Below are 23646 nucleotides of genomic sequence, written 5' to 3' on the forward strand. Positions count from 1 at the left end.
GGTGATGGTTAGTAGCAGAAAATAAAGAGACTGTGGGGGACTTGGGTGATGGGAAATAAAAGGTTACATTGTGTGGAAAGAAAATTCTGGATATAAACAAGAATTTTAAAAAACGAACTCCACTCTGTCTGCCCAGCTCTTGCCTTCACCTCTGTACCTCCAGAGTACTTTCCTTTTATTTTGATGAGTTCAAGTTAGTCTCACCCGCTGTTTTGTACTTGCCAACCATTTGTTAACGGGTGTTTGCTGTTACAGAATGTAGGCTGCCTTACTGTGTACGTTCTCAGAGTTCAGTGTTTGGAGTCCTTGTTGTTTCAACCTGTGCTTTGGTCCATCATGCAAAATTACAGAAAAATATTAACAGCAATTTAAGGTAAAATGTTAGGATATTGGAAGAACAGCTAAGAGCATCAAGTTTGACAGAGGGGTTGTGGGAAAGGACATGGAAAGCAGCAGGGTTTCCAGAACTTCTGATCTTTGTCTTCTCTGATCGAAATCAACCTGTGATTGATCATTTTTGAGGATTGTTATTCATTAATATCGGTGTGTCAGATAGATCTCCGTCTCAGGGAGGGGTGACGTGCTTCTTTGTTTTGTGATGAACTCAGAGGAACATACAATAGTAAGGGGGTAAACCCAAAGGGGGTGAAGGAGCAGAGGATCCTCCATGTGTATGTGCACAAATCAGGGAATGTACCATGATACGTGGACAGAAGAGCAACTAAACCCTACTTCATCAATAACACCGTAGAGAACAAACACAAAGCAATTATGTTAAACTGAAATCAAACAGTCTCTTGTCTCACCTGGAATGTTGCATCTAGTTTCAGGGGCCACGTTTTTGACAAAAGGCAAAATTATGAGATTGGGTGCGTGACTGATTCACAACACTATTCCCGGGATGATGCACCTCACCAACTCTGAGAAATTGAGAATGTTCTCCTCTGCTGATAGTTTCCAGACTCTGTGAACAGTTGCTATGATTGGTTCCCAACTCCATCTTGCATCATATAGATCCCAATGGCTGAATATTTCAGGGACTCATGAGCTCTGACTTGCCTGATCAACATCGACCTCTGATTTATTATTTTTGAGGGTTGCTGTTCAGTAATATCCCTGTATCAGATAGATCCCAGTCTCATTCCCTGGGATTTGACAGGTGTGGTGTGTCAAATAGATCCCAGGAATAGTGCTCCATGAGATTTATGTGTGAGGAAAAACTCCAGTTCTGAGAATCCGCCCTTGGATTGTGCACGTGTTGTGTCTGACTACCTGACTGAACGTTGACATTTTTGGCTGATCAATGCTTCGTTGGGCGCTTTAGGTGGCGATTTATGCATTACTAACCCAGGCTGTCCGGACATTGGGAGTACATGTAGTTTAGACGGTGTAGAGTAAACTTTCAAACTCCTTTGCCTGCCTTTTATAGGCTTCTGGTGGAGCAAAGCTCCTCATTTGTATCATTACGTGACCCGAGGCCGTGACCTTTGGTGCATAAGAGGAAATGTTCTCTAATCATTCTGCCTCTGGAGTGTTCCATCAGGCATATCGTGTGAAAGATGCATTTACATTAGTGGGCGGCATGGCAGCGCAACATTAAACTAAATGACTGGATGAAACACAACCAAACAGAACAAGTGAAAGTATTTGGCTGGGAAAGGAGTAGGATGTGGGAAAATGTTTGATTACTGACTGGCCTTGAAGAAAGAATTAAGCAAACTCAAGGTTAGTGCATATTCATTCGAGATTTATTAACCATTTCAGAAAGCATTTTTATCCAAAAAGTTGATGTAAAAGCTAACAGAAGTGAATATAATGGTTGGGTGCCACATTGAGATGAGAACACATGCGCTGTGAGGTGGGAATTTTCTGTACATCAGTAACAGTCACAAGAAAGGGAATACAAAGGCTCATCAGAAAGGGTAGGCAACCATTCTGAGTAAGGAACAAATAAAAACAAAACAAATGGGCTTCAAACAACAGGGAAGCTACAAATTCTTCCAACCACAACCATTTCAAAGATATCAAAGTAAAAACGAAAATCCATCAATTATTGTCTCAGTTACACACTGATAAACTGAAGTGATCTCACTGTGAGAGTCAGCAACAGGACAGATTGTAGATTGGGAATTCAGAGACCTTGATAAGCAGATCAGGAAAATCAAAGGGGTCCACAACTCATTCACTTAACCTGGAAAAGAGAGATAAAGCAATGACACAGATATTTATGATCAGGGACTTTCAGATTTAATGTTTATTCAATGGCACACTTAGAGATTTCACAAAACATATTGGGCTGTTTGGCATGAGAAAGATGTGATTATTCTCACCTTCACCAGAGTGACGGCAGCGCTGTAGAAAATACTCAGGAAGAACAAGGTGATGAACGTGGAAGCAGTTGTCCAGATGTTGCTGTTATCATCCTCATAGTCTTCAATCCAAGTGCGATCTATTGAATCTATGAATATAAAGCCGAGAGAACGCATTTAGATCGTTTATTGATCCAGATCGATCTATGTGTATCCAAGTCATGTAATTAGAGACCATTACATCTTCATAAAGCAGTCAGGTATTTCTCAAGTGTGACTCTTATCTGTATCCATCAGTGCATTATTGACTCTCAGCAAGAAATTACAAATACTGACTGCACATGTTCTTTCTTCATTGTCCATGTCAGAATGTTTTAAATTAATTTTCTTTTAATCTATTATTTAAGGATATTATTATTTGAGGAATGCTTATTACGAATGATTATTTTAATTATATCATTATATTTTAAATATAGGCTGTGACAGCACTTTAGTTGAAAATTGTGGCCATCACTGAATAAAAGTTCAAATGTGATTCTCACCTTTATGTATTGGTGACCAATTGCTTGGCAAATCGTGAATATAAGTGACATCACAGTCAGGACATTGCTTCATATTTTTGTTTGTAGGATCTGTATATTTAGGAATAAGTTTTTGTACATGTGTCCCTTAATTTATTTGACCTACTGCTTGGTGTGTTTGGTTTCCCTTTAATGGTTGTGTACGTGGTTGAGTGCCTCTTACTTCACTCTTGCCCATGTTGGAGTCTGTGCATGAATAAACATATTCCTGTTCCTTTACTGCTAGTGTTCTCATGTGTTTGTGCACCGAAATTTTGGTCTTTTCACATTGTGTAAGCATCATTATGCGAGTATGCCACTTCATTGCTGCCTATGCTTATCTTGTAATGTCTTTGTGAGTGTTCACTTTTCATTAGTGCTATCTAAAATGTGTGCTTATGTGTCTGTTTCAGGTCCTACCTAAACTAGGTTATTTTCATGTTATGCTTAATAAATGTTAGCATGCAACGTCATGTTTTGATGGATGTTTATATTTATATGATGATGTCTGCTTGTGTGGCAATCTTTCCCAAACCATCTCCTGAGAAGCTTGTTTGTGTTAGTGTTTGTGGATGCTTGCTGATGCTTGTGCTCATTATCCTTATTTAATAAACGCCCCTCTATTTATTGATCTATGCACTTGTGTGTCTGCATGTGAGACTCGGAATTTGTGTGTACGTGTGACATTGTATACATGCTGATCAATGTGGTTTAAAAATAACTAATTAAGCTGCCTCTGTCATCGTATGTTTGTGATTCTGAAAATGGGAAAATAATGATATTAATGTTTATCTCTGTGCACTTACGTGCCTGTATGAGTTGACATGTGGGAGGACATTTTTTGGAATTTGTATCTGTGTGTTCATGCGTGTATGTCTGTACGCATTGTGCTGTATGAATGTATATGTATTCATGCCCATTTGTGTGTTACCGTGTGTCTATATTTCTCATGGTTATGTGTGAGTACCCCTGATCATTTGTTCAAATAATTTTCTTTCGGTGTATGTGAGTTTTTGTATGAGCTTAGGTGAGTGTTCAAGTACCACTTGCATGTGTGGCTCTGTGCGAGTATGCATGTGTGACATCTTATCTGTATGCACATTTGAGTGTGCACATCAATATGTGTCTTTAGGTGAGAGCCCATATATGTGTCATTCCGTGTGTATTTGCGATCATCTCTCTGTATCTGTTCTTATACCAGACTGCAATTTTTATTATTCTAATTTATTGTTCTAATTTTAATGGATTGCCTATAATTAGATTTGACCTTGGTGTTGTAGGAAACATTTCCCATCGTCGTGAAGAGATAAGCGTTTTATGAGCAACTCTTCTGTTGCAGTGATAGAATTTCTGTCTCTGAGAGAAAAGGCGTGAGTTCAAATCCCCACTGCCCCAGAGATAACATTTCTGAATATGTTTATTAGAAAATGTCTACTTGTGTTCTGTATGTGAAACAAAATGATATCAGGTATTCGAATACCAGAATTGATCCCATGTGCTCCAGAAAACTGAGACAAAACTACAGAATTCAAACCGGGACAATGCAAACACCAGTTTTGGATTAGGGGAATCAATGTTAATCATTTGTTAACAGAGCCCAAGCATGTCCAACATGTTTCAAAGGTATTATTTTGCATGGAAATGTTAAATCTTTGGACAGTAAGCAAGAAGCTGACTGTTCCTGTTAGTAACGGGGTTACATTACAGAGGACATCTACCATGAAAACTCTGCACAGGGAGCAAGAGGACAGACCATTCATCGTTCCCCTCCCCTCTGCTCCACGACAACTTATCTGTCGATTCTCTTTGGTGTGAAAGTGAAGCTACATTCTGTCAACTCATGCACTGGTGCAAGATCCCTGGCAGTTCCCCAGAAACAACGGTTACATTCAAACTGTTCTGCACTCTTTACGATTGGTATGTTCCAATCAAATTTAATTTTAAAGTGTCTTAAATTTACATTTCCAATTGGTGCAATGTGGCAGTTTAAAACTGACATGAATTTTATAAGAATGTCCAATCAGGGGAATCAAGAACACCAAGTTCAAAACTCATGCTCTACCCTTGACATAAAATGGACATTGTCAGATTTTGTCACAGAGGGATTTAGGATGGATAAGGTACTTGGCGGAATCCTGCAATGAGTGAGCTTTACTCTGTCTCTGACCCAGGGTGTATCTGAGCAGAGAACATTAACTGCACAAGACACTTGTCCTAGACCTGTTAATAACCCACTTTAACTACACAGATGGAATGTAAGTCAGAGTGAGAAACAACTCATTCAGTATTTAACTCACAACTGGAGGAAAAAGAAACTTTATTACTTCTGTTGAATTATTAAATGCAACTTTGAGATTTTTATTGACATGAATTAACAGTGTCCATCAGTGCAAGTGAAATGTTTACGAAACTCGGTTTACCGCTGGATTTATCGACTGTTCTGTTGATGATCTTCAATGGAATCGCTTCATGTCCCACCACACAGGAGTAAGAAGCACCGCTGGCCCACTCCTCCGCTGTAATGGATAACAGGCTGTAGATGAAGAAGGAAGTGTTGTCACTCTCTGCCATCACCTCGGTGTTCTTGTAGTTACTGGGATTCACCGGCTTGTCATTGTTTGTCCACTTGACGAAGATCTCTCGGGGGGAGAAACCTCTCACTAAACAGGTGAGGGAGAGAAACCTCTGAGCGGAGATTTCTTCTGTTGGTGGCAGGAGGACCGACACTGATGGCTCCAGCGGATTAATCACTGCAGAATATTTGAGACAAATATAAATCAATCAAAAACATCCTGAACCAATATCACAATTTCACTCAATATTAAAATACGCCATTTTTAATTTGGGATTTATTCACTTTTGTTTTCTAAAAGAGTACACATTCTGTTCAGTAAAAAAAGTAAAGTTTAATGTGAAAGTTGCCTCCATGTTTCCAGCCCACAACAAGGGCATTCTGTCCAATTGTCATTGCTGATGGTGACATCACAACCCAGGTTTCTTCCCACCTTATCTGATTTAATCAGAATACAATATCCTTTGGTCCATCTTTTTCTTAATCAGCTACTTAGTTATCCTGCCTTCAGATGCATCATAAATGCTCCCAACGGTGTTTGTTCATTCCCAATCAAAGCCTGCCATTGATGTAACTGGATCTGGATTACACATGGGATGCTTTGTGTTTTAATCTCACCGCTCACCTTTCTCCTTGTGGATGGAGTCTCTCAGCGGAGTCGGTAGATTTTGATGGTTCACCACACATTCAAAAGTAACACCACTCAGCCAGGCTTCAGTAGAAATGTCTAATTTGCTGATCACGCTGTCGGGATTCTGTCCAGGCTGGTCAGCAATCTCTGAGCTCAGAGGCTTCTTATCTTGTTTCCAGGTCACGCTGACTCCAGGAAGAAAATTGGACACAACGCAGGTTAACGTCACCGTCGCTTCCAGTAAGACTTGTTCGATTGGCGGTGGGAGGATTTTAACGGTGTGAGGGTGGCACTCGGTATCTTCTATGAAACAAAAATCAAAGTCAATGAAAAATGCCCCTTTATGATACAAACACCTAATCTTCAGATTACTTCTTCACAGGGTGAAGACACCACCTTCAAAATGGCAACTCCAACCATTGCTGAAACAATGCTTACTCTTGTTGATGTATTTTGATTTGTGAAAGCATTTGTGATTACCTGTGACATACCCTGTGTAATTATTCCAAAAGAACACTGGCTTTGTAACAAGTGAAAGCTGTGAAAAAAGTAAAATCATCGAAGATACCATGATGTAACCCATGGAATTACCTTTCTTTCAGAGTTTGTCTCTCACTTAAGACCATCTATTGATACTTGTGACAAGAGTAATCTGAATATAATGAGTTCATTTCCATGTTCATAACCCTTAGGTGCAAGTGCTGCTGGTCACGCTGACTGCCAAATCACATCCCAAATTTTGGACAAATTATAAGAAATAATAATTATTCTCTTTGCAGAGTTCTAAAGTGCTACAGGAGCAGTGAATATCCATGGAAATTCTGTTCATTATATTTAACGTGATCAAAAATACTTTGCGTTATTGGTGTGATGTCATTCTCTAATTTATGTCATTGTTCCTCGTGGGCTGAGTTTGGAGTAGATCTGAAAACAAGGCACTGAGTACAGCATTGGATATCGAGAAGGACACCCATCTCCTTAAGTCTTTCCCTCCATTCAGTTAGTTCATGACTGGTCTGTACTTTCACTTTATTTACCAAGCTGCATTTTTTAATTTCTTCATAGAGCAGGGGAGAAAAAAAACCAAACAAAAGCGTCTTAAATTAATCTACAAACGTGATGGAAATGTACACTAATTTTATAGACATCCACTACCCACTGTGTAAACATCGCCACCCCAAACCAGGCTAAATCAGCCTGTCTCGAGTTCCTCGTTCATTCATCCCTATTGTAGCATTCTTACCAGAATTTATTCTCCTGCCTCATCCACTAATTACAGAGAGCATCTTAAAGAGGCTCAGTGAGATCACGTTTATCCCAGTTCATCAAATGTGATACCCACTTGGTCTGTGGTCTGATCCCATAAATGAAATTAAAGAGCTCAGTACCAGATAAAAATCGATGTCGTACAATGTCCAAGGCCAACAGGTCATTCCTGAGCAGGGAGTGAAGCATTGAACGCATTTTGATTTATTTTCAAGTTAGGGTCACTGCATATTTTAACCACGTCATTTTGAGACCACAACATCATAAGATAGAGGATCAGAATAAGGCTGTTCGGCCAATCCAGAGTTTAGATCAGAATGATGCTGGAAAAGCACAGCAGGTCAGGCAGCATCCGACGAGCAGGAAAATCGACATTTGGGCTAAAGCCATTCTATGGTCTTCTCCCCACAATAAACAAGAACCGATCCATCTCTGGCTTGAATATACACAATGGCCTGGTCTCCACAGCCCTCTGCAGCAACAAGTTCCACAGATTCATCACCCTCTGGCTGAAGAAATTCCTCCCCATCTCAGTTCTAAACAGTGCCCCTTTGACCCTGAGACTGTGCCCTTGGATCCTAGTCTCGCCTACCAGTCAAAACATCTATTTACATTCACTCGACCTCAGTCTCTCAGTATTTTCTATGTTTCAATTAGATATCTCTCCAATATCCCCCCTCCACCCCCAAACTTATCCTTGAAGCCACTACCAGGCAAGGATTCATCACTCTGAATGCCTCTCCCAGCATGGTCAGGCAACAAACTATTTAACAAACTATTTAACAAAGCTCACTGTCTATATATCTACCTTCAACAGAGAGGAAACATGCTTTTCTGACTTGCCAAAATGTTGAATTATGAGCAATGCTAATGTAACATTCAAACTGAAATGAGATACGTGACATGCTGGGAAATGAGAAGCTGTACCGTGCTGTTTACCACGCCTGATAAATTAGTGTGTTTGATTCACATCAGAGTTCAGAGTGATTTGTAGCTCTCCCAGTATGTGTCTCTTACCCTGGAGTGCGGTGATGTTTTTACTTTGAATGTTCTCTTCGTGAGTGACCTGGCAGGTATAGACTGCGCTGTTGTACCATTCACCATAAGGGACCATCAGCCGACTCGTCACCGAGAAGTTCCCGTTCGCCTCACACACGGGAGACGTGAAGAAGCCAGAATCCAAGCGTCGGCCATTTTTCAACCAAGTCACGTTGATTGCCTTCGGATGGAAATCGATGATTGAACAAACGACAGTTGCAAACTTGCTGCTTGCGATTTCTTCACTGGAGCTCACAGTTAGGAGAAGAGTTGGTGGGAGAGGACCTGTACCTTTAGGAAACACATCGCATAAATTATCTGATGAATTTCATAACAAATACAATCAGTTCTCATATATCAAGGTTTCTTGTGATTAATGGATACAAGAATCATAATTGTGCAGAGTGCTGGAGAAGCTGGGATCCACACAGAAAGATCATCAGGACAATGTGAAAGGCTAAAATTATAGGACACAGCAAGGGAGTCAAGGAGGCATAGAAACTATAGGCCGGTAACATCAGAAGGGAGATAGCAACATTGGATGGTATTCGTTTTAATGACAGAGTCTGATGATCAAGGCAGATGAATTACCGGCATAAATGAGGAAATGATGCTGTTGCTATCACGGAGACATATTGAGAGCGGGGCAGGAGTGGCTATTCAATTTTCCAGGATTTAGTGCCTTCAGGCGAGACAGGGAAAGATGGAAAAGGATGGGGGCAGGGGTTTGCGGCACGGAATGTTGCTTCTGTCACAATTCTGACAAGAGTATTTTAGGCTGTAAAGAGAAATGAAATCATAGATACCTCCTCGAACAAAGGCAAATGGACAGTACTTCAAAACCAAAATACAGCAAACATAACTACTGGGAGAGCACGATAGGCCTTACTATAGATCCAAAAGACCAAGTGCAAATACATGGATAAATTTCAGAGATATGTAAATTAAATAGGGGAATGAGAAAAGAGGTTTTTAACTTCCTCAGCATAGGCTTGGATATTCATTTTGTCTAACGTTTAGAGGGAGCACAATTCTGAAAATGCCCCCAGGAGAATATTTAAACAAAGTATGTGTTAATACAGAGAATTTTAATCCAGACCTTGCAAGAGAGGGGTGAACCTGAACTTAACTTTTGGGAATGAAGTCGACCCAGTGGGTAAAACATCAATGGTGGTGCACTTTGCAGACAGTGATCGTAAATCAGTTGGATTTCAGATTGTACTGCAAAGGAATAGAAATTGGCCCAAAGTTCTGAAAAGGGGAAGGACAATTTTAGTAAGATCAGGTAATGACTTAACCAGAGTGGACTGGAAGCTGACACTTATTGGTAAATCTGAGTCAGAGCAGTGTGAAACATTTAAGAAAGAGACAGGAAAATCATAGGGAGGACATTTCCCAGGAAGCCACTGAATGGGACCAAGAATGTAACGTGCTCTGGATACCAAAGGGCATGGAGGGTGAGATAAGGAGAAACAAGGGAGGCTTCCTGTCTATACTGAAATCTCAAAACAATAGAAATTAGTATGGAGTACAGAACGCGCAAGGGGGAGTTTGAAAGACAAAGGAATTAGAAGAGCAAAAGGGACCATGAGAAAATAATAGGAGTCAAAATAAAGGAAAATATTTTTAAAAGTTACAGGCTCATTCATAATAAAAGAATTATTCGGGAAACAGTAATGCCCATTAAGTGTTATTATTGGAGTGGAGCCGGAGGATTAGGTTGTGGTCAAAACGAATGTGTTGTGTCAGTGTTCACTAGTAAGAGGGACAATGTGGGGACAGAAATCATGGAGGAGTGTTGTGATGTACTTTCAGAAATTAGGGCACATGACGTGATGTTCTGTGTTGTCTTGCTAAATGAAAAGTGGTTATATTTCCAGGGCAGATGAAAAGTATACCAAGCGGTTGAGCGATGCAAGGGATGAAATAGTTGGGTCGCTAACAATAATTTAGAATTACTGTCTGGCCACAGCAGTTGTGCCAAGTGAGTGTAGATCAGCCAACGTTGCACTGTTACGCAGGACAAAGGAAGGGATAAATAATGAAAACACAGATCTGTCAAGCTAGTCTCAGTGGTAGGGAAACTATTGAAAAGTGAAATTAGTCTTCATTTGGAAGATAAATCAACAATTTTCAGCATAGTTTTATTGAGAGAAAGTCATGTGTAACAATTTGATAGTAGTTTTCAGAGAGATAACTCGATGTCCAGATGATAGCAATAATCAGAGCCAATGGGATCCGAGTTAATTTGACAGATTGGATCGAGAACTGGCTGAGTGATGGGAGCAGGGGATAATAGTCATCGGGTGTCTGGGTGACTGGGAATCTATGTCTCCTGGTGTTCTGTAGGGATTGGGGTTGATTTCCACGTTATTTCTCTTACATACCAATGATTGAGACTCAAATTTAGGAGGATTAACCAGTGAATTCACAGATGAAATGAAAACTGTCATGTTGGTAAGTCATGAGCATTATGGCTTTAGATTGTAGGAGGATATAAAAGGGTTGGTTGTATGTGAAGAGAAGTTGCAAATGGAAATTATTCTGGATAAATGTAAGGTAATGTAATTCGGCAGAAGAATCTGTGAGGTATGACATTTTGAATGGTGGAACCCTGGAAAGGCCTGAGGATCTTTGGTGCATGTACCCACCGATCCCCTATAGTACTGTGTCGTCTGGATAAAGAGACTAAGGAGGTGGGAGGATATTTGCTTTTATTAGCCTAGACATTGACAATGAAGAATCGGGAGATGATACTGGAACTTGATAGAACACTGGTTAGGCCATACTGAAGCGTTGTGTGCATGTTATCGAAGGAATGTGATTACACTGAAGGCAGTATTGATGAGATTTGCCAGGATCTTGCCTGGGTTGGAGGGTTTTAGTTATGAAACTAGATGAGATAGACAGGGGTTTTCCTTGGAGCAGAGGAGAATTAGGGAGAAGATTATCATGATGTCTAGAATTATTTTAGGCATAGACTGGGTAAACTGGATGAAACCTTTCCCCTTGATGGAGAGATCAATGCCTCAGGGGCACAGGGTGAAGGTAAGGCCAGGAGGTTCCAAGTGGATCTCAGGGGAAAACAAAATCAAACAGAGGGTGGTGTTAGCCTGGAGCTCAGCACCTATAAGTCATGTAGAGACTGAGCCCCTCATAATAAGTATGAAGTATTGAGATGCATCCTTGCAAGGGCAAGTCACACAAGGCAATGGATCATGTGCTGGCACATGAGACTGGAATAGTTAGGTGGCTGTTATTGATAGGCGTAAACTGGATGGATCAAAGGGCCTTTTTCCTGTACTGTATAAGGTGATTCTGTGAAAATGGTTATAAATAATGCCTTATTCATATTAATGCCAGATGCTCTGTTTATCTCAGTTCCCACAATACGTACCTGGACATGGCATTTCTTTGCTCTTGTGTGACCCGCTGTGTTGAACCTCACAGTAGATTTTGCTGGGGCAATCTACCGCTGACCCGGGCAGGGTTAACTGGCTGCTCAGGGTGTAGGTTCCCTTCTTGTTTCTCACTGATGGGTAAGTCTTCAATCCACCATTCGTGATTAGCACCCCACCTTTCTTCCAGGTTACCTTGGTGACGTCTGGGGAATAGTCCATCACCAAACAACCAAAGATTGTCGAACCGGTGCTGTGCTCCTCACAGGAGGAGACCAGGCCATAAAGCGTGGGGGGAGATGGTGTCTCTACAATAGAATGACCAATTGAGCATGTTAGTTTCTGTTAATTTGACCTTATCAGTTACTCAAATGTATCCTCAGCTGTAACCGTTTGCCAGTATGCTCCCGCTGAAGTCTACAGCATAACTGGAGTTTATTTTTGTTTCCTACCAGTTGCTGATCATGATCATTGGTTCCCTCTTGAGAAACATGCCCTCGACCTTGACCATTGCCATATAATTTAGGAAGAAGAACATCCTGATCCCACCCCAGTAACTGTTTGAAGATCTCACCAATTGACACTTTCATTGGATTGCTGTGAAGAGCAGAGAAGTTTCACAAAATACAAACCAAGGAAATGCAGATTCATCGAAATTCTACAGTGTGTGCAAACAGGCCATTTGGCCCAACAAGTCCACACCCACCCTCTGAAAAGAAACGCATCCAGACCCATTCCTCTACCCTATTATGCTACGGTTAACCCTGACTAATGCATCTAACCTCCCAATCACTGAACACAACATTTGCAATTTCCCCAGCTTGTACAGATTTGGACTGTGGGAGGAAATGCACACAGATATGGGGAGAAAGTGCCAACTCCACACAGACAGTTACCCGAGGCTGGAATGGAGCCAGAGTCCCTAGCACTGTGAGGCAGCAGCGCTAACCATGGAACCAGCGTGCCGCCCCACTAGGTACCGTGCTGCTGGAAATACCCAACAGCTGGCAGTACCCCCGGAGAGAAATCAGAGTGAATCATAGAACATAGAACATCACAGTGCAGTGCAGGCCCTTCGGCCCTCGATGTTGCGCTGCCCTGACATACTAATATGAAGCCCATCCCACCTACACTATTCCATGTACATGCATAGGCCTGTCCAATGACAACTTAAATGTACTTAAACTTGGCGAATCTACCACCATTGCAGGCAAAGCACTCCATACCCTTACTACTCAATGAGTAAAGAAACTACCTCTGCTATCTGTCTTATACCTATCTCTCCTCACTTTAAAGTTGTGTCCCCTCGTGTTTGCCATCCCCATACTTGGAAATCAGGTCCAGTGAGCCTTCCTCACTTATCAATGCAAGACAGAATGTTCTCTCTGGGAGGAAGGTCACTGCAGCAGCAGCAGCAGCACAGGCAGGAGCTGTGCACTGGGACGGGGAGGATGGCTGCCACGGCTGAACTCAGGCCAATTGTCTGGAAGTTGAAACATCTAATTTACAATGATCTGAATTCTGGAGGCCTCTGAAAAATGGAGGACCATTAAAGTTCAGAGACTTTGGAGTGTTACAGCTGAGTATTTATGTAAATATGATTTGAGAAATGAACAAGTAATCTTTAACTTTAATAACTATCAAACTGATACGCAGTTCACCACCAAACCTCATCTCTCAGACTAACCACTGCACTTACTCTGCCTAGACCTAAATTTCCACTCACATTGACAAACCCCACCCTGCTATACACCCATTCATGCCCGGAACACACAACCCCCTATCACACAAAACACATCCAAGGCAATCCATATTGACAGTGTAGCTGAGCAGAGAGATCTCGGTGCCCATGTACACAGATCCCTAAAAGTTGCCAGCCAGTTTGATAGAGTTGTTAAGAAGGCATACTTTGTGCTGGCTTTCATCGATAGAGGGACTGAGTTTCAGAACCACTAGGTTAGGTTGCAGCTGTACAAAACTCTGGTGTGGCTGCACTTGGAGTATTGTGTACTGTTCTGGTCGCCACATTATAGAGAGAATGTGGAAGCTTTGGAAGAGTTCAGAGGAGGTTTACCAGGATGTTGTTTGGTATGGCGGGAAGGTTTAATGAGGAAAGGATGAGGGTCTTGAGGCTGTTTTTGTTTGAGAGAAGAAGGTTGACTTAATTGAGACATAAAAGATAAACAGAGGGTGGACAGTGAAAGTCTTTTTCCTTGAATAGTGATGGCTAGCAGGAGAGGACATAGATGACAGATGTCAGAGGTTGTTTCTTAACTCAGAGAGTGGTAGGGGCATGGAACGCACTGCCTGCAACAATAGTACACTCGCCCACTTTAAGGGCATTTAAAAGGTCATTGGATAAACATATGGATGAAAATGGAATAGTGTAGGATAGATAGGCTTCAGATTTTTACACTGACCTGTGGAATCATCGAGGGCTGAAGGGCCTGTACTGCACAGTAATGTTCTATATTCTATATTCCAGATGGACATATGATCTCAATTCCTTTCAGTCATTTACACTCCTGCCGCCCTGTACCTGGTCCATGGTGAACCTGGCCCTGACTGGACCTGACACCATCATTTCCACAACCTCTGACAAAAGCCCACTACCCAAGACATGACCTCAGCCCTTGATCACTGACCTCTCACCTTACCCAAGACAACCTGTGCACATTGCATCCTAGCTCCTTTGGCATCTGTGCTTTACAACCTACCATTTTGCCAGACTCTGAGCTTTGCATTTTGACAACACGTCCACCTGTCACTTCATTACAGTGACCTTCCACCCCCTGAAACATCCTGGCACCCTGCCCATCTCTACACTAACCAGCCTGGCATCCTGCCCACCTCTCCATAAACCAGCCTGGCAAAGACAGACCTCCTGCATTTCAGCTCAAACTACCCCTCACCTACCAAGCACAATTCGACCAAATTATCCTGTGACCATTACCATTTCCCTTGATGCCACCTTGCCAGACAGAGTGCACGCAAGCTTACCCAGCAGCCAGCCTACCAGCCCAAACTTTCCCACATGCCCAATCTAGCCCCTCACTTGCTCACCACCTTCCAACTTTGAGCCTATCCACCATAAAGTCAGTGAGACATAAAGTCGTACAGCACCGAAACAGTTCCCTTGGTCCAGCCCATCCATGCTGACCAGAGTTCCCAAATTAAACTCATTCCACTTGCCTGCCTTTGGCCCATATCCATCCAGACCTATCCAGTTCCTGTAGCTGTTCAAATGGCTTCTCAATGTGGGACCTAGCTCTGCATTTACCACTTCCTCTGGCAGTTCATTCCAATGTTTTGGACAATTACAACATGAAGCCCTAACTCCTGCACTCAGTGCTCTGACCAATGAAGGTACGTGCGCCAAACACCTTCAACACACTAGGTACTTGAGACAACGCTTTCAAGAATCTATGAGTCTTGAATCTATGAATTTCTGTGGTGGAGAATTCCAAACGAATTCACCATTCTTGTGTTGAACAGTAAACAATCAGGTTCAATGTTATCAGTGTGTTGGGAAGATTGATGAGCAGCAAGATTAATGATGATCCCATGAATGGAATAGCCTTCTAGAGAGGCCGAGATGCCTTCTTCAGCTTCCATTTTGCATGCTGACATGTCCCTTCGGCAGCATATTCCAAAATTGTGATCCTTGAGGATAAGGGCACACATGCATGTGAAGCTTTCCTCCATATCAGACTTCAACTTAACTCTCAACTATTTCCCTGCCCGTTTCCTCTTCCTCAATCACAGCCATGGGACTCACTTCCTAACAGCGCTGTGAATATGCTAATACCACACAAACTTCAGCAATTCAAATAGACTGATGACAACTTGTTTCTCAAGGCGATATAAAAGTCTGACACTTCCACACCTGTCTCGAGATTCAAACAACCACTAGAAGAATTGAAAATTATTTGAGGCACTTGTGTGTCTACACAAGATGACATGATTTCCTTTTTTTAAAAATCACACAACACCAAGTTATAGTCCAACAGGTTTAATTGGAAGAAAACTAGCTTTCGGAGTGACGCTCCACTATCACCTGATAAAGGAGCGTCACTCCAAAAGCTAGTGTGCTTCCAATTAAACCTGTTGGACTATAACCTGGGGTTGTGTGATTTTTAACTTTGTACACCCCAGTCCAACACCAGCATCTCCAAATCATGGTTTCCTTTTGAGTGATTTGACTGTGTTTTCACTGAATGAACAGAGCTATTTCTTAATCATATAATAGGAATGAAGCTTCCCTCATTTTTAGCAACTGCTGAAAATGTATTGCTGGAAAAGCGCAGCAGGTCAGGCAGCATCCAAGGAGCAGGCAGCATCCAAGGAGCCCTTCCTGAAGAAGGGCTCATGCCCGAAACGTCGATTCTCCTGCTCCTTGGATGCTGCCTGACCTGCTGTGCTTTTCCAGCAACACATTTTCAGCTCTGATCTCCAGCATCTGCAGTCCTCACTTTCTCCTCATTTTTAGCAAGGCAATCACACATTATATTTCTTGATTCCAGGGAAGTATAGTGTTAAATTAATGAAATATGATGATTGGGATGTTTCAATTGGAAATTGTCAGATATTTAAAGTTTACTTTCATGAGCAATTAATCCCAGCCTCATTGTGTCACAGTACTCACAGGAATGTCTTTCAGAAATGGTGTCTCCCTTTGTTATGGGCAGTCAAATCAGTAAATCTGGGATAGTTTTTGCTTGTTAAACAAAGGTGTTAAAGAGCTTTAGCCAAAGGGAGACCTGTGGATTGAGCTCACAGATGCACCATGATCTAAGTAAGTGGGGGAACAACTAGAGGGGCTGAGTGCCCTCCTCTTGTTCCTACCTTCCTATCATTGTGTCATTCATTAAGCTAGCACTGGCCGTGAATACTTTTTATTAAAATATTTCGATAAATTAATTGTTTCACACATGCTTTAAAAAAAACTTCTGTTGATTATTTTGAACGGGATCACTGACATTCTCTATTTGAGTGATCAAAATAACTTCCACCCAATTACAGCAGCCACTGCACTCTGCAGTGTGTTGTTACTTCATAATAGTTTCTTGTGAAACTACAGCTCGAGATCAGGGCACTCAAATTCAATAATATCTCTGAACATTTGCAATTTGTTCAAATGCATCTTTCTCTGAAGAACGTGTTTAATCGAACAGAACGTTTTTCAATGAAACAACAAACTTTAAATGCTAGAAAACCAAAATAAAGACAGAAACTTCTGAAGAAACTCAGCAGGTCTAGCAGCTCCTGTGGAGAGAAGGCAAGGTTAACCTTTCCCATCCAGAGACCCCCTCTTCACCAAATTGTTTTCATGTTTTTGGCACAAGAGCTCACACCCGTTGAGATAAACAGTGATTCCGTTGGCTTGACTCCTGTTGGAAAAAGGATTCTTAGCAGAGGTACTGGATGGTCTGAGATAGCAATGGAAGACCAACTGAAAAGCTATCACCATCTGCTGCAAGTGTTGGATTCAACGGAAACCCCCACAGTACTGAACAATCAAATTCAGCTACAGCACTGGTTTAATATAAAGTAAAACAGCCTAAGCAAAATCTCATCAAATATACTTTGAAAATGTTTCATTCGGGATTATTTATAAATGATATTGTTAGAACAGCAAGTCAAAAGCTGGGATTTCTTTGAGCACTTACTCCATTAACCCCATCTAGCGATGCCCAAAAGCTTGTGAACAAATATTGATCTGGAAAAAGCTGCTAACCACCAAAATTCTGTTTAATGTCTAAGAGACACAAGTCAGGACAGCGATTGAATAGATTTCACTGGCCTCTGTGAGTGGAATTCCAACAAACACCCAAACATCTCAATCTGCTTTCTTGTACTGAAGTAACCTGATAAGAGATGGTGTTACATACCTCTCTAACAGGTTGTAAGTGAACACAGGCCACCTGGCACAGAATCAGGGACCCTACCACAACATCACAACAGACCTGAACACAATGAGCTCGACACTATCACGGAGAACACAGCTCACCTGTTTTGACAGTTTATAAACCATGTTAGTTATTAACACCTTCCAACAACCAGGGATTGTTCCAGAATGTTTGTACAATGAAAGTAACATTTCAACATTTATCCAAGAATACTTTGACAGCTGCTCCAAATTGTTCAAACTCGATGGGAACTACAGAGCAATAAAACTAGGAATTGCATTGCCATCAATTCACTGTCACTAGATTCCAACCTCGAACTCCCTTCCTCTTTCCCCTGTGAATGTTGCTGCACCAGACGGTCTACTTAGTTTGAAAAAGATTAAAATGTTTTGAAGTGTAATAAGACCATTGCCAGTAACATTAAAAGCTGATAATAAGTTTTCAAATAATAAGATGCAAAAAAAATTCTGATTTTACATTGTGCCACGAAACATCTCCTGCATAACTGAGGCACAAAGAAAATATGCAGCATATTTCCCTCTGCCTCGCTCAATCAAATATCTCTTGTTGTCAACAACCAATTTCAAAACTCTTGCTATCTGCCTTTTGTTCCTGAAACGTTCGTTCTGATTGGAACAACTTAGTCAGGGCTCTCAATTCTGAGGCACCTAATCAAATATTGTATTTCTGGCAGATAAAAGTGGTTTTGAAGCGCGAGATAAAATTGAACTGTCTGAGATTCAGGTATCCGAACTGGACAATTTATAAATGGTCAGGACCGTGGACAAGTTAGTCAGAGATAGCACTGAAACAAACTGTACAACAGACTTAATCCCAGAGGATACATTGCTCAACTCCTCACGTCAAATATATTCACTGTAATTGAATATTCATCAGAGGAACTAACCAGTGGATTAATGTGAACGAGAATGTGTTCACAATGAACATAAATAACCACTGAGTTCATAAACTTAATAAGTCATTGTATTTAACAAAATTATTGAGGTGGGAAATATCGCCAATTAAAGCACAGATCTGGAGGAAATGGATTATTCTCTAAATTATTTTTACATATTCTTAAAACGTTCCTCGAATTGTGGAGATTTTGCATGCACTGCATAAACAATACTGCATTCCAGTGTGGAAAGCATTTCTGTTGAAGGAATTAGGGCAAGGTTATTTTCTTGTTAACTGCTTGTAATGAACTAAAATGTTGAAAAAGGTATGAATTGAAAACATGCTTCTGTCTGGAGTTGCCCACTTTAACGGATGTCTAAGTAAATGTGGGCACTGCTGCCTCACAGATCCAGGTACCCAGGCTCGGTTCCAGCCTCGGGTGACGGCCTATGTGGAGTTTACACAATCTCCCCTGTGTCTGTGTGGATTTCCTCCCAAAATCCAAAGATGTGCAAGTCAGGTGAACTGGTCATGCTATATTGTCTATAGTGTTAGGTGCATCAGTCAGGGGTAAATATAGGGTAGGGGAATGGGTCTGGATGGGTTCCTCTTCAGAGGGTCGGTGTGGACTTGTTGGGCCAAATGGCCTGATACATACTGCAGGAAATCTAATCTAAATGATTGTCACACTGAACTAATGTGAGCAGATTCCTTCAGATCGCTACATTGCAATAAATCGATCAAGTATATTAATTAAAATAAATATTACTCTATTTTCAGTGTTTGAATAAACAATGTGCTCTGTTATCCTCTAGTTCATGTCTTCTGCAAATTTGTGAACTCTGCATACGCCTGAACACATCGATGTAAAATGAATTTTCTGCGTTTGCAGCAAGTACTCCCATGGTTTTAAGAGGAGAGTTCCTACAGTATGGAAACAGGCCATTTGGCCCAACAATTCCACACTGACCCTCTGAACAGTAAGTAGCCCACCCAGACCCATTCCCCCTAATTTATATTTGTCCTTGACTAATGCACCCTAACCTAGACATCCCTGAACACTATGGCTGTGCTAAACTGCACAATCACCTGACCTGCACATCTTTTGGACTGTGGTAGGAAACCACAGCGCCCGAAGGAAACCCACACAGACACAGGGAGAATGTGCAAACTCCACACAGGCAGTCACCCGAGGGTGGAATCAAATTTGGGACCCTGGCGCTGTGAGGCAGCAATGCCAATCACTGAGCCACCATGCTGCCCTGGAGTTCATGAGTGGATTACTTTAATTAATTCGAAATTTGGTTGGTAACATAATTCACTATAGCAGTTGTTTCCCGAAGAATGACTCTTCAGTTGATATTTTGTTGTAAAATGTAACTATTTATTTAAAATGCACAGATTGGGAACACCGAAAGCACTGTGCAGGTTAAATAATTCAGTTAATGTTTTATTTTTATCCTGCAAATCCAGTTTAATCAGGGACATAACAATTAATTAACTCAAGTTATATGTGAAACTGATCAAAGCAGTGAAACTGATCTGTTCTTCATAGAATTGAGCAGAATTTCCAAATGGTCTTTGCCAATGATCTTTTCCAGCCAGAAAATATGTATGTAGTGTACAGCGGAATTGAAAGGTGTTTCTTGATCAATTATAGCACAGTCATGGTATTTTTGCTCAAGAGCAAGAACTATTAGAACATTAGACTTTTGAAGTTCTATTTATATTTCTCTATGACTTGTAAACTGTTTAAAGACAGACCTTGTGATTGAACTAGATAGTTGAGTTTCGAATTTGGATTGTAAAGCATGGATTAGATTAATCCTTAATTATTTATTTTAAGTAAAAATAGCACCTGAAGGTATCTGTTTTCCCTTCATTTCTAAAACCTGTGCGATTTGCCTTTCACTTTATAATAGACTTTATGAAATTTTAACTCGCATGCTGATTGCATTGAATGAGGAAAGAGCAGTTCACTGTCACCAACCGTGTTAACATTGCAAAAACAATGTAGAAACCAGAAACGGTTTCCCAAATATAACACATTTAATGTTACCCAAGCACAGTCCCTCCTCAACAGATCAACGATCACCAGATCACAACACGGTATGTTTGCAGCAGAACTAGCTCTGCAAACATTTTCAACAGAATCAAGAACATGATGTCACCTCACAAATAAAACCAAATTGAAGTCTAACAAAGCTGCTCAGAATCAAGCAAACTAATGATTAAATTGAATAGAAATAACAGGTCATAATAGCAACCTTGTTTGTGAGGGGACTTAACACTTAAAGCTGTAACGTTTCTGGCAATAGTTCAATTTATTTCTAACCTGCACACCCTTCCTGATCATGACAATCTTGTGCAGCGCACAGTAGAGTGGGGTTGAAGGCATATATTGATTAATCACCTCATGGTCAAAACAAAATTACTGAATGGACAAATATTACCACATTATAATTTTAAGTTAGTTTCAATTACGTGATCTGATCAATTCTGCAGTTTCAGATTTAGGTCCCAAATTTTATTTTGAATGAGGCTACTCAAAACAAAAGTCAGTTAGTTTACAATTAGAACGGAGTTTTTTTTAAAAAGTCAATCCATTAAAAACTCGTTTTTTTTCATTTCTCACACATCTGGGTTTCTGCCTTAAGTTGTTTTTCAGACCGTTACAAATGGATGTCCTGTTTTCAATCAAGCAGAGAAAAATGTGTCATATAAGTTTAACAAATGCAGAAATGATTCATGAAAAACAAAAGAACTTCACAAATATTGGTAATGAAAAGTATTCCAGAGAGTCAATCTCCTCACCAGAAAGAAAACATCGATTCAGAAAGCATGAAAACGCAGATCAATTTCACAAACTGAATAAGAATCCAATCAACTCAATTCAACAGAATCAAGGAAAATAAAATCAGAATCCAATCAACTCAAAACAACAGATTTGAATGAAACATAATCAGAATCCAACCAATTCAATTCAACAGAATCAAATAAAACAATTTCAAAAGTCAATCAACACAATTCAACAAAACCAAGTAAAAACAAAGTCAGAATCCAATCAACACAGTTCAACCCGAATCAACTAAAACAAAGCCAAAATCCAATCAACTCAATTCAACAGTAAAACAAACTCCGAATCTAATCAACAGAATGCAATATAGCACCGCAAGAAACTTTGATGACAGTTTCTAACCTGCTTGTCATCAACAAAATTAACAAAATAAATGAGAAAATATAATCATGGTAAGAACATATATTCAAGAAATGAATAATGATATTTTAGCATATTTTAGTCATGTTTGGTAATATCTTGAACATTTTTGAATTTGTAGCATTTGTTGTTGATAATAAAACTCACAGTCAGGGTGTCACTGACATTAAACATTATTTATAGCTGACTGATTAAGAGACATTAGGTGTTTCAAGTGACCCAGCCACATAGAATGTCCATCTGATCAAAAAAAAGAGATACACTGAGCAAATGACTCCATCATCACCATTTTAACTATTTGCTGAGCCTTAACTGAAGTCTATAATCAGTCTGAACAAAAATCAATCCGAACCAAACCAAACTCAGCACAGAATCTGAGTTTCATTTAATTCAGAAATTAGTCACATGAATAGAAAGTTTTTAAAAAGTCACTAAGAATGGTCAAAGTTCTTACCTGAAGTCACTGTCACCATGGTCCCTTGGCCCCAGTAGCCAAGATAGTCACAGTGTTACATTCTCTGGACTGGATCACACAATAACTAGCTCTGCATAAAACAAATCAAACATCTACCATCATTTTAAATTTTCAGAACCACAGGCAAAATAAAGTCACGATAAATCTTCATCACATAATTGCGCGAGTGAATTTTGATCATTCTTGATAAATTTTAATACTGTTTTATACTTCACAGAGTAACCCATCAGCTGATTCTCAAAATCCCCAACTGGTGTATCAATAATTACCCAACACTTTTACAAATTAAATAGTGATACTGGCATAAAACCCCACAGAACTAATACTGCACTGCAAGTAAAGACGGTTTGTAGAAGTAATCACTGACTAGTTTCAAACAATGGAGGCTGAATAGGTTTTTGTATTGATCATAATTGCAGTGTCACCCCAGCTATATCACTGTGAGACACGTTGTGTCAAATACTATGACAGACTGTAAACTGTAAAATGCAAATAATTTCTTCACTTCCTAGAAAGCAGTGGTTCAGACTCCTCGAAAAATGATTTGGTGCATTATTTCAGCTTTTACTATTCATTGTATTTTGAAAGCTTGGAATACTTTTCCAGGTTTGGTCTGCATTTAACTTGACAATCAACACGAAGAAGGTAGAAAACAATTATACATTTGTACAAACTAGCACGACTGGATTGTGTTTAAATTGCATCTCACATTATTTCTCGCTCCTGCCACGGTAGAAATCACCAATTTGAGATAAATCCTTGTCAGTGGTTATTGTATGAGGATGTCGCTGTGCACAACACTGTGACCCACTCTCTTGCACAGTAATAGATGGCGGTGTCTTCGATCTTCAGGTTAGTCATCTCCAACGCGAAAATGTTCTTTGAAGTGTCTTTGGACGCACTAAATCGATCCTTAATCGCTGGTGCATAGTTATTGCTGGATGAACTATAGTAGTACACCAGCCACTCCAGACCCTGGCCGGGAACCTGGCGGACCCAGCTCATGAAGCTGCTGCTGAGATCGAACCCGCTGGTTTTACAGGTCAGTTTCAGGCTGCCTTTGGAATGGCCAGTCTCTGCCTCTGGCTGGGTCAAAACAACCTCCGACTGGACACCTTTAAAAAAGACAAGAAATAAACCATGAGCGTTAATGCTGATGAAAGGATGGCTGTGCCTTTTACATTCCTGAGGTAGACTAACATTGAGACAGCAACAAAGACAGACTTAAACAAAAAAACACTCACATGATAAGAAAGTCAGTAATAAACTGAGAAAAATTGTCGACACAATCATTCTGATAACTTCTGGGAAGCGGTTCTGTCAAGATCTTTCTAAACAAAGCCGATCCCGGAGTGTTGAATTACGGTCCAGTGC

At 40.5% G+C, this 23646-nt stretch overlaps 1 pseudogene; it reads right to left on the reverse strand.

Annotated features, from left to right (window-relative positions):
- Positions 1-2038: 2038 nt before the first annotated feature.
- On the reverse strand, positions 2039-23646 carry LOC132806119 (Ig heavy chain C region, membrane-bound form-like; annotated as a pseudogene).

This window comes from Hemiscyllium ocellatum (genome assembly GCF_020745735.1).
Source record: "Hemiscyllium ocellatum isolate sHemOce1 chromosome 15 unlocalized genomic scaffold, sHemOce1.pat.X.cur. SUPER_15_unloc_11, whole genome shotgun sequence".
NCBI classification, from domain to species: domain Eukaryota; kingdom Metazoa; phylum Chordata; class Chondrichthyes; order Orectolobiformes; family Hemiscylliidae; genus Hemiscyllium; species Hemiscyllium ocellatum.